The sequence below is a fragment of the Camellia sinensis genome, chromosome 3, assembly GCF_055761805.1.
Source record: "Camellia sinensis isolate YWXY chromosome 3, ASM5576180v1, whole genome shotgun sequence".
Taxonomy (NCBI): domain Eukaryota; kingdom Viridiplantae; phylum Streptophyta; class Magnoliopsida; order Ericales; family Theaceae; genus Camellia; species Camellia sinensis.
Genome location: NC_138963.1, coordinates 191,811,295 through 191,824,287, shown reverse-complemented (window position 1 = coordinate 191,824,287; position 12,993 = coordinate 191,811,295). Strand labels below are relative to the sequence as shown.

At 32.5% G+C, this 12,993-nt stretch overlaps 1 pseudogene across 1 annotated transcript; it reads right to left on the bottom strand.

Annotated features, from left to right (window-relative positions):
• Positions 1-9,598: 9,598 nt before the first annotated feature.
• Positions 9,599-12,172, bottom strand: LOC114311916 (putative pentatricopeptide repeat-containing protein At1g56570; annotated as a pseudogene). The gene is made up of 2 exons (XR_014365041.1): positions 12,028-12,172; positions 9,599-11,934 (listed from the first exon to the last, which is right to left on the bottom strand). The product of XR_014365041.1 is annotated as a putative pentatricopeptide repeat-containing protein At1g56570 (transcript).
• Between the last annotated feature and the right edge of the window lie 821 nt (positions 12,173-12,993).

The window sequence follows — 12,993 nt, the reverse complement described above, 5'->3', positions numbered from 1 at the left end:
GACATGTAGATTGACCTTGTGTTTATATCCTGTTTCATGAGCGCTCTAAAGTCAAGCCCTTAGACTCATAGGAAGCGGAACCACCTCCTACACTCATATAGGTAAGTTTACTGAGAGTACCCTTGTAACTAAAGTACCCTAACTCACCGTTGTAAACTTATTAAGAGCTAAGTAGCTCAACCTCCTCTTTTGCATTACAGGTCCCAAGCACTTTATACTTTGGGATGGTCATAAAAATAAAAATTTAAGTGTTTGTAATCACGACATATGGTGTATTTGGGCTTATTGAACTCAAGACTTGATATCAAGCATTGAGTCGAGTTTCCACCAGGAGTGATATATTACTTGGGCTTAAGACCCATCCCCTCTGATGATCTCACATCAAATCCCTTGCCAGTATTTCTTAAGATAATTTACAGTCACGTGGACAAAATTCTTTCATAGCTATGTATTACAACAGTTTATGACGTGATCAACATGTCCGGACTAACAGTCACTATCATAACTATCAACTCATATTAATAATGAGTTTGCATCTTGAAAAATTCAAGAAAAATTCATGACAAAAATACCATGTCACTTCATCTCTTTTGTTACAAGAGACTAAGAACCATCTCTTCAATTCTAAGAGATAAACCCCTACCAAAAGTAATTTTTATTTACTCTAAGCCATAGTTTTAATGCTAAGTGTTCAAACAGGCGCCATTCTATCATTTCAAATAACTAGATACCCATTTTAACATACAATTAACCATTTTCAATAATTTTGAAAAATCAAATTGTGAGACTTAAGCAATCAATATTAAAGATATTTAGAACTAATATTTTCTTATATATGAAGTTTCATGATTTGTGCTTGTATTTGTTTTGAATCATAAATTGACCAATCAATATAAAATTTTCATTCAAATACAAGTTACATAAATTAGAAATTCTAATTTATTTATTCAAAAAATTTACCAAGTATATAACACATACTCTATATTTTCTCAAGTTTCAAGAAATCACAAATTTTAAAAACACATTCTTGAAAACTTCCATAAAATATTTTTCAAATATTTGTGCCTTTCCTTTTCCAACTTCAGAGTCATTGTATGAAAAGATCATACATATCAACTTCCAAATATATACACAAACATATAGACTGGTGGAACAATTCGTCTTGAATTCTTCAATTGGTAGTCTTTGGGTCTTCAAAACTTGGCAATGAACTTGTCTATATAGAACAGAAATATGATGCTTCAAGTCGCGTTACTTAGCCTCTTTCCCAAAGACAATATTTGCATCCACCAAAAAGTGTGCAGGGGGTTACAGCAAATTTGCCTCTAGGATACAATGAAGCATGATTTAAAGATCAAGTCTATCGGCGTCTGTAGTGACGACAATAGATCAGAATACTCTTGATATAATCAAGAAAACCAAGACACTGATAATCAAATCTGCAGAACTTGATTACCAGTAAGAAAAGCAGAAATTGCTTAAAGAAACTCTTGATCGAAAACTCAAAATCAAGAGGGAGAGACAGAGAGAGATAATTGCAAGAATGCAGCTAAATTTTGTAGATGGAATGAAATTGTTGATTTCGCAACCTATTTATAGGCCTTGATGCACCTGATTGAATGGTTATGGCCCTAGATTATATCTGATTAGATCTGACCGTTGGATCGACGATCCACGATGCAGATCATTTTCACACCGAATAAATGCCTTGACTAATCACACCTGATCACGATCGGGTGCCATCTGATCCGTACGATCGTGCTCATCTCCAATCAACGGCTATGATCAAATCGCTCTAGATCGGACATACAACTGTTTGATCGATTGGTTGACTCAACGCCAACGGACGCCACATCACTGCCACGTGGAGTTGATTGTATTCCACGTCACCCATGCCACATTGGATCCACGTCATTGCTTCAACTTGTTCGATGCGAATAGGAAAATGTCCTCATGGCGGCTTGCACCGATGCGTCCGTGCTAAGTGAAAAGTGAAAAGTGCACCATCAAATGCCACACAGCCCACACCACGCACATTTGCGGATGGTGCGGAGCACCATCTTTGTGATGTGAGTGCATGTATACTACCATTCATTCCATAATACCATTCCATGTAGCACTTTATTAAGTGCTCCATGTTTTCCTCTCTTTCTGATGTGGGACAAAGCCCTAAGCTTACTTTATGCTTTTCAAAGAAAAACATGGAAGGTTTTGCAAACACCAAAAAATAAACTATAAATTTGAAAACTCATTTTGAAAATTCCCCAACATAGACTAACTATATAAACAGTTTAATAAAATTTTAAAACAAATCATATTAACAATATCTTACAAAACTTAAAAGTTTCATGTAAATTGATAATATGTAAATAAAATAATAAAATCATATGTTTCACAAATAACATGCAAAATGTGGCAGAAATTTTAGTTGACCCAAGTTCTGGTCACCGAATATAGAAAGTCACAAAGATCTTATTTTTTGAATTACACCTCATTGATTGTAAACACACACTAACAAAAATTATATTTATCATGCAATAGAGAAAGCAAAATTTAAAATAACAATTATAATTAAAAATGCATAACTTGTTCGTAACAGTTTCTTTCATGGCATATGAAGTATATTTTTCCATGAAGATTACGTGTCAATTATAGATACACACTTTCTTGCCAAGAAACAATAGATATAGGCATTCAATTATTCATATAATTCTAATTTCAAAGACAGAATAAAAAATAACTCATACCTGGCAATCTGATTTTCATTATCACTATCATATAAAATTGTACATATATAGAAAATGCATACCTCATTTTTTAATCCACTTTATACCATAAATAAAATTGAATTCAACCTTACTTGTTGTACATAATTCCAAATACACATTAATGTGCTTCCATCTCTTAGGAATATTGTCTTCAGATTGTTGGTGCAAATTTGGTAAATGAGATGGAAAGAGATAAAACAATTAATATTGCTTCAAGGGGCATTATAACATCGCTTTCCTTAAAACGATATTCACCCCACCAATTCTCTCGAATATGGTGTGCACTGGGTTACCCGCGAATCCGCCTCTAGGATATAATGAAGCCTAGTCTAAAGACTGATGTCTAACTGCGTTATGCACGAACGAAATCAGATCCCGAATACTTTTGGATTTTTCTAATCCACCAAGTATAGAGGAAAATAACAATATGAATGGTAGAGAGAAATTCCATGGATTTCATATGGATTATTTCTTTTTTCAGATGCCAACCCATCCTGCCTTTATATAGGTATGGATTTGTGTCCCTTAGACCAAATGTTGTGTCCTTTAAATTCAAAAGTGACACCATTTAAATCCAAGAGTCATGTCTTTTGGTTTAAACCCAATGGTTGCATCCCATGGTTTAAATCCAATAGACACACCTTTTTGTTTAAACTCAATGGTTATATCCTTTGGTATAAACTCAAAAGTTACATCTCTTTAATTATTCATATAACTATATTATATATTTAAGTATATATAAATATATTATGAAAATGTTCCAACATTGGTTTTTCTTTGCAGAGTAAAAGAAGGGGCACTTCATTTCGCTTTTCTTGTGGGGAAGATTTCTACCTTCCACAATTTCACTAACAAAATTGTTTAGAGAAATTTTAAAATTGTTTATTCTCTCTCAAAAAAAATTCTGAATTGCTTATTTTCTCTTAGAGAAATTTTTGAAAATTTTGAATTACTTATTTTCTCTCAGAGAAATTTCAAAATTATTTATTTTCTCTTAGATAAATTTTAGAATTGCTTAGAGAAATTTGTGAATCGCTTAATTTTTCTTAGAGAAATTTCAAAAATTGGACAATTGAGAAGTCAATGAAATTTATTTGACTTCTAGTAAAAAAACCCAGTGATTTTTTTTCTTTTCAAAATTTCATATTCATCATGGATCATGTTTGATAAATCTCAACGAAATGATCCCAAAAATATAAATTTTACAAAATGCAAAGTTTTAGATAAAAAATAATTAAATTTTAAAGTTTTGAAACACATTCCAAAATACAACTCGTCTTGTTAAAAGGGCATTCTTGATATTTATGTTAAAATTTGTCCTTATCTTCGTGGAATTTCAAATTTTAGGAATTTAACTAGCAAATAAATTGTTGATGTCCTTAAACTCTTACACAAAATTCCTCCCTAATTTCCCCTTAATATAATTAATTAAAAATAGTAAGATTTTTTTTCAAAGAAAGAATCAATAATATAATTAATTAAAAATAGTAGTAATTTAAAATTTTCGAGGAGATTTTTTTTTTTTTTGAATAGATGAAATATTTTATAGATCAAAACACCTGACAGGTTACATCACAAGACAAAACAAAAACAAAAACAAGGGCTAACGGTGGAGTAATCCACCCAATTTTTTTATTTTTTTTGAACCGGAAAAAAGGAAGTTCTGTGGGGGCATCATGACCTCCGTAGGCCTAGGCTTCGGGGTGGCCGGTTGCCCAGCCTGATTTAACCCAACCCATAAGAAGGGACCTACCACCAAGGCACCAGTGGAGCTCATCAACTGCCCCAGCCATGGACAAGTTTTGATTGGAATACAGCGCGAGGTCTCCGCAGAGAGCCCCTGGAAATCCAAGGATTTTCGCACCCCTCAAGAGTCGAACTTGACTCATGGCTGTGGGAAGGCAATGCCGTCACCACTGGGCCACCACCCAATTAGCTGGAAGCTTTTTGCTAGTATAGCAAGCCAATGCGCGGCCCCGTTGTTTGCTTGACTGGTCCATCCAAACTTCCATTGTTGCAGCTTTGAGAGGCTTTGAATGTCAAGCACCACTGCCATACACTCCCAAGGGGGCACATCTTCAGACACACAAAGCTTGATAAGTGACTGATTATCACTCTCAACATCAACCAAGAGGTATTGTGTGCTTCGGCTAAAGAACATGCCAGGCGGATTGCGTGAGCTTCCACTAGTAAAGCAGAGGAGGCTGAGAAAAATGAAACCAAACCGTCCAGAAGCCTTCCTCTTGAGAGTCTCGCATAATAGCAGCTGCAGATACATTCAAGTGTTTTTGGTTAAACTTGCATCGCAGTTGATCTAAGTGGAATTGAGTTGATCAGCAAAATAGCCTTGATCGGATGGTTTATACGAAAATTTCACAACAATCTCATTTTTAATTATATGCCAAGTAACCCTAGTGAAGTCATTCAGAAGTACTCCCATTGGTTGTAATTTTTGAGGGGATGATTAGGTATGCACACGGCACCAATTTGTGGGTTTAACCTCGTACTCCGATGATCTCTCACTGTTGCGCGCACTTGTATGAGTCACATTTGTTAGAAAATTGACATTGTTTAGTTATCCTTTTATGTATTTTTTTAGTAAATTTTTTAATGTTCTAAGATTTTTTTTTTTAAATTTTTTTAAATACAATTAATCTAGATACACTTAAAAAGTATAATATTTGTGATTTTTTTTTCAATTATCAAATAAAAAAATACAAAAAAATAAATAAATATTTAGTACATTTTCATATTTTGTAGTATTCAATGAATTTCGTAAAGATTTTTGTACAAATTTTATACGTTTTAAGTATATTAAGATTAAGTGGATTCAAAATGTCTAAAAAAAATGACTAAAATATTTTTAAAAATACTAAAAATACAAAAATACGAATTAAAAACTTAAAAAATTATTTTTGAAAACTCTAAACCAAATAGAGTAAACAAGATTTTTTTTTAAAGAGTATATACAATAATTAATAATATAATTAATTAAGTAGTAATTTAAATATTAACAAGAAATATTTTTAAAAATCTTATAAAGATGTTATAGACATGCATAAGTTTACGCTCTTTTAAGACTAGTATATTATCATTTATCCTGTATTGAATGGTGTTTTTTTCCCCTCAAACCCAATTGAATCCAATGGAACAACGGCTAGCTACATACCATTCTCATAATAGTAGAGAAATAAATATCACCAGAAAATGTCTTAAACTTCTTTTTATAGAAATTGAATAGGAGATCTCACACTATAAAGTTATACTATACAACTACTAAGCCAAAAACCTTAATTATTCAAATCATATGTTACATGTTAAAATTTTAGATTTCTGAAACTATTATTTATAAATATATTGGTTGTAACACAATTCACCTATATATGTTGTAACCAAACACTGTTCTGATCTAATGGCAACGTGTCAATTTTTTCGGGTTTTATGTGTAAATTTTTGACTTTAAACTTAACTATTTTAACAATATGATTTTGTAATTTATCATAATCTTGACAATTTTGGCAAACCTACTCCTACACTTTACCCTATATTATCAATATTCTCCCAAATTTTTTTTTTTGTATTAAAATCTGAGTAAAACAAATATAATTAAGTCAGATAATTTTGTCATCCCTTCTATATTAGTTTTATGTACAACAAATGGAGCACTACTATTAGTAGAAGCCCTCTATGAAGCTCATAGAGTGACATGGACTAAATGGGGTTTTTCTTTTTATTCAAAGAAAGTTTCTGGTCATGTGTCCAAAAACAGAGAGTGAGGTATGAACGCAAAGGGAGCAAGGATCCTCTAGAGTTTTTTTTTCCTAAAGTTTCCTAGAGTGGTGCATTGTGTGGTTGAGATTTAATGACAAGTCACATCAATTTTTCAACATTAAATCTCAACCACACAATACACCACTTTAGGAAACTTTAGGAAAAAAATACTCTAGAGGATCCTTGGTGACGCAAAGGAGCACACAAAATCTACCCAAAGAAAAGGTTATGTTCCTGCCTCACTCTCCACGTCAGCATTTTTTATTTACCAATTTGTTAAAAGTTATTTTTCTAAAAACAATTTTTTGAATTTATATTTCATTATTTTTAATAATTTTTTAAAAATATTTTAATATTTTTTTTTAAAAATTTTTTTTAGACCCACTTAATCTTAATATACTCCAATTTTTTTTTTTTTTTTTTTTTTTTTTTTTTTTTTTTTTTATAAAAAATGTACAAAAATCTATACAAAATTTATTGAATACAACAAAATATGAAACTATTAAATTTTTGTATTTTTTAATTATTTTTTTGTATTTGGTGAATTTAATTTTTTTTATACAAATATTATACTTTTTAAGCATATTTAGATTGGGTATATCTAAAAAATAAAAAAATTGCATAAAATATAAAAAAAATTCATTCATTCATTCATTCAAAAAAAAAAAAAAAAACTAAGAATAAAAAACTTAATTTTATGAAAAATAGACTCAATTTTCTAGAACCAAATATAATTATAACTTTTAAAAAACAATAATAGTTATATTATTGTAGTAACAATTTTATTTAAAAATTAATGATACACCTTCTAAGTCAAATCATTCTAGGATATGATAATTTTTTATAGGGATTTTGGTGACAATTCTCATAGATTAGTCTTTAGTTAGGGAAACTAACATTTCAACATAAAAAATCAAAAATCAAAAATCAAAAAAATAAAATAAAATTGTGAATGCGTGAATTTTTTTCTTAAGTGCAAGTCTTGATGCTCCAAGCAAGCACACTGAAGACTTGCATCTAAAAAGATTTCCATCCCTTCATAAATGTTTACCTTATTTTTTAGGAAAAATTAGTCTAATGTCTCTCTCCTATTTTTAATAACGGAAAAAATTTACAATATTATTTTATGATATCTAAGGTCCCTCAACTCTACACTCATTTGTCACACAGAAATTTGAGGGTCACAAATCAAATCTCATTTCTCTCTCTTACACGCACACACTCTAAGCTCTCTCTCTCTCTCTCTCTCTCTCTCTCTCTCTCTCTCTCTCTCTCATGAATCGAACTATTTATGAACAAGCTCGGCTCGGCTTGTTAAAGGCTCGGTTCGGTTCATTTAGTAAATGAGCCAAGCTTGAACTCACATAAGTTCGGCTCGTTTATCTTTATTTAAATAATAACATAAATACATTATTTATATATTAAATAATATAAATAATATTTTTTACTTAAATATTTATATTTAAATAATATAAATAATATTAAAAAAATTTATCGAGCCGAGCCGAGCCGAGCTTGAGTTCAATAAACGAGCTTGATAAGTAAACGAGCCGAGCTTGAGCTCAGCAAAGCTCGGCTCGGTTCGTTTGCAGGCCTAATGAGAATAAAGCAAAAAGGAAATAAAAGAGAAAGCATTGTGAAGTTCCTGGAATGACTCTCTACCAAATTAGAATTTAAAACAGGTGATCGTTACCCATAAAAACTCTCTGATCAATTAGTGCATCAGAATGACTAGCATATTATATAAAGGACAATTAATACTGGGGATATAGATTTAGCAAAGAAGGTGTTTGATGAAATGTCAATGAGAGAATTTTTGTCTAGAGAAATTTGGTGTGGGTGATGTGTAAAATTTATCTGTGATGTGTCCAGAGAAATTTAGAATTTTCTCTGTGATTCGTCCAAAGAAATTTGGAATCACAGAGAAATTTGAAATTTTCTCTATGATGTGCCCAGAGAAATTTAAAATTTTCTCTGTGATTTGTCCAGAGAAATTTTCTGGATCGAATTTTCTCTGGATGAATGTTGAGGGACCTTAGACATTATGAAAATATTGAGTGTCCTTTATGCTATAAAATCTTAATATTAGAGACCTTAAAAAAAATTCCCTATTTTTTATTGTCATGATAGAATAATAGAGGGAAAATTACAAAAAACGAAAAAAAAAGAGAATTTTTTTTGACTCTTATAACAAAATAAATCTTGAATTTTTAATTTTATCGATTTATTCTTAAACTTTGATTTGTTTTCAATTTGAACCATTTGCCTATTTTCGTAAAGTAAAATGAACTAAAAATGAGTATTTCAATCATTAAACTAAATAAAAATGGATATTTTAGACATTTTATGTATACATACATTGAGTTTAATGTCTAAAATATCCATTTTTATTGAGTTTAATGACTAAAATACTATTTTTTTTCATCGATTTTAAGTAACAAAATAGACAAATAATTTAAATTAAAAATAAATCAAAAATTGAAATTTAAATTGATAAAATTAGAAACTCAATGTATATTTTATTACAAAAGTAAAACTCATTTTTTTTTTTTTTTGTAATTGTCCTAATAATATATTAGGTCTCATAATTTTATAGTCAAAATTCATGCGAGTTTTCTTAGTGGTGAGCGTCTAGCAACACCACTCATGTTGATATTGTTTTTTCAGTAAGACCTAAAAGTGAACACATTTTTGAAAAATTCTAAAAACAAAATAAAAATCACTAAAAACAAAAAATTTACTAAAAAAATAATTTTCAAACCCAAGCTCGATACAGGTTTCAACTAAACTAGTTTGATTTGTACTATCAAATTTTAAATTGAGTAAATCATATGATTCAATTGCAATTAATTATGATTTGCCACAATTAATTATGTTTGCATAATGTATGAAACATCATTGTTTATCCAAATTTTTTCATTAAAAAAAATCAATTAATTATGTTGATATATGTAATTTTATATGTACATACCTCTATACAATTTAATTATATGATATTCATTTTATTTTAAACACTACGTGTTTATATACATACATAAAATTATATATTACACAAAAATAAGTGAATTTTACTATTCATGATTCGATACGGTTGATAATTGATTATTTTAGCAAAACGATTCAAAGTTCAATACGTTATTTTACAACAATGGAATTAACAGGTTTTCATGACAAGCTAAGTTGTAAGGTTAATCAAAACAGGACCAGCCTGCTCACCAATTAGGTTCAACAAATACCTAAAGGAGACTGCCAAAAATCCCCACATGAACAACGCCTGCTGACAAATTTGTGCAGCCGTTTACTATCTCTGACGATGATTTCCCTCGCAGTCAGTATTGACACGAATTTAATAAAACTATGACAATCTTGACACATGCTAATACTCTTGATAACATGTATTGGTACTGCATTGGAAGTGTTCAACAATCAAAATCTAACAGCCAATTTTTCACTGTGGTGAACAGTAGAGAAAGTTGTTTCCTCATCTTGCTCATCTGTTACCCCTAGATCTCCTTGTGATTCATACCCACAATTTTTTGCTTTCTCAATCAAATCAGCCAATAATTGATCTGCCTCTTCGCATTGAGGACGAAACTGGAAATCAGGCTTAAATGAATAAACGTGGTCTTTCCAATCCTTCAGTTTCCCAATTTTCTCATCTTTCATCAATTTTCTCACCCTGGAAACATCTTGCCATCTCCCTGCTGAGACGTACATGTTCAACAGCAAGACGTAAGTCTCAGAATTTTTCGGATTGAGTTTGAGTAGCTGTTCAGCAGCATAAAATCCCAATTCCAGATTCGTGTGACTTCTACAGCCTGCAACCATAGTGGACCATATGAATTCGTTGGGCTCGAAATCCATCTTCTTGATAATCTCAAAAGCTTCATCAAAGTGACCTAGCCTCACAAACATATCGATCAGGCACGCAAAATGGTCCATCACGGGCTTGATTTTATACTCGTTTTTCATCATCTCAAAATAAGCCAATGCCTCGTCAACCATTCCAGTGTGGCTACAAGCTGAAAGAACACCCACAAAGGTGATCTTGTTCGGTTTAACCCCTACTAATCTCATATCCTCAAAGAGTTGCAATGCCTGTTGTGAGCAACCATGTTGAGCAAACCCTGTAATCATCGAAGTCCAAGATATCAAAGTTCTTGTAGACATCTCTGCAAAAGCTTTACTTGCTCTCTCGATGCTTCCACATTTATTATACATGTTCACTAGGGCGGTTCCCACAACCACATCAGACAAAAACCCAGTCTTAATAGTCTGAGAATGAACTTGTTCGCCTTGTTGCAAAGCCACCAAACTACTACATACGATCAATGAACTTGAGAAGGTGAATAGATCGGGCTTTAGGCCTGACCGATGCAATCTTAGAAAAATGTTAAGTGCCTCAACTCCGCTATGGTGTGCTGAATACCATCCTTTGCAAGATCCATCATTTGGGCATGCCCTGCAATCATCGCATTCCATGTAACCAAGCTGACTTCCTTCATTCCATCAAACAACTTCTTCGCCTCTCGAACATGTCCACATTTCAAATAGAAATACATAATAGAATTTGTTACGGGTAGGTTCAATTCGTACCGAAGTTTAATGGTCAACGAGTGAACCTGCGATCCTACACTCAAAGACTGCATTACACAACACAAACTCAAGACTCTAGTCAATGTGAACTCATTCGGCTCTACACCCTCAGAAAGCATTTCACCGAACAAACTCAAACCCATTCCAGAATCACCATTATCACTGCAGGAAGATATAACCGTGGTCCAAGAAATCACATTCTTTTCCTTAATTCTCAAAAATGCTTTAACCGCAGAATTCAAGCTGCCACAGTTGGAGTATAAACTACAAAGTGCATTCCCAACACTTGTGTTGTTTTCAATATCATACTTTACGATGTAACTATGGATTTGCTTCCCCAACCCAATTGCATACATCAAACAACAAGCATTTAAAACAACTCCAAGTGTATAATTCGAAGGAGAAGCACCAACTTCCAACATTTCAATGAAAACCCGGAAGGCGAGCTCCGGTTGGGAATTGCGAACATAGCCAGTCATCAGAGAAGTCCAAGTAACTACATTCCTTTTGGGCAAATTATCAAACACCTTGCGTGCATTTCCATAGCCCCACACTTGGCATAAACATTAACAAGAAAAGTCATGAGAAACAAATCTTCATGTGTACCAGTCTTTACAATGTGGCCATGAATGACTTGAGCTTCTGAAACTGAATTCCTCTCTATGCATTCTTGCAAGAGCGGAACATAGATCGACGATTCGACACTCGTCCCTTCTCTTATCAGCGAAAGCGCTTCTTGAAAATCCAAACTTGTTGGGTCCAAAGCTTTACCCAATTGGGTATTGGTACTAGAACTTCGCTGATGAGAGAACAAGTAAATAATCGTATCAGAGAAAGCTTTCTCTAGAGAGAGAAAAAAAAAGAAGTGAAATTGAAACAGAGAAAGATTTACCTTTTCGATGGGAAGAGAAGAGGGCAGTTTCGGAGGTCTGGTTCGAGCTTGAGAGTGTTGGCAACTAACACAGAAGGTAGAGACGCCATTGAGAAGAAGATGATATATACAGTAGAGATACATATATCTATACATGTGTGTAGAAGATTACCTGGTACATGTTTGTTGTTGTTGTTGTTGATCTGTTCGTGTTGAAGACAATGGGTGAAGAAGGAAACATTATCTTCAGTTGTTATCTCTTCAGGTTAAAAAAGTCTGGAGGGAAAAGATCAGCAGTGATTTATACCCCTCAAAGTTTAACTCCCACCACTTCACACACACGTTGCAGGTGGTGATTGGAAGAGAAGAAAAAAAAAAAAGGTGACTAATCAAAAAATAAAAGGGGTCAAAAGGGTGAGAAAAAAGAGGTTTCAATCTTTATTCAGAAAAAAATGTGTTATCGCTTTCAATAAAGATTGGTAGTTCGAATATCGTAGCTTGAAAATGGCCTGACCTTCTACATACACCCACGTATCTTTGTACACCTTAGTTCATCTCTCTTTTAAGACATTTCATTTCAAAGGAGAGAGAGAGACCAAAAATAGAGGCCATTCCTCATTCCCCCTCTCTTCCTTTGCAAATCAAATGATCTGAATTTGCACGATTCGGACGACACCGGCGAGCTCGCAAACAAAATGATGAAGATGAGGAAGATCTGGCTTGTTGATGATGTTCAAGATGATGTTCCAGATCTGGATTGTTGATGAGGAAGAGAGAAGGGGGCGGTCGGTTGCTGTTGAAGATGATGATGATGTTCAAAATCTGGATTGTTGATGAAGGAAAAAAAAAAAAAATTTGTTGATGAAGATGTTGATCTGGATTGAAGATGATGATGATGTTGTTTTCTCTCTCTCTCTCTCTCTCTATATATATATATATATATTTTTTTTTTAGTTGCTCCGGAATTTTTTTTTTCTTGTGTTGATG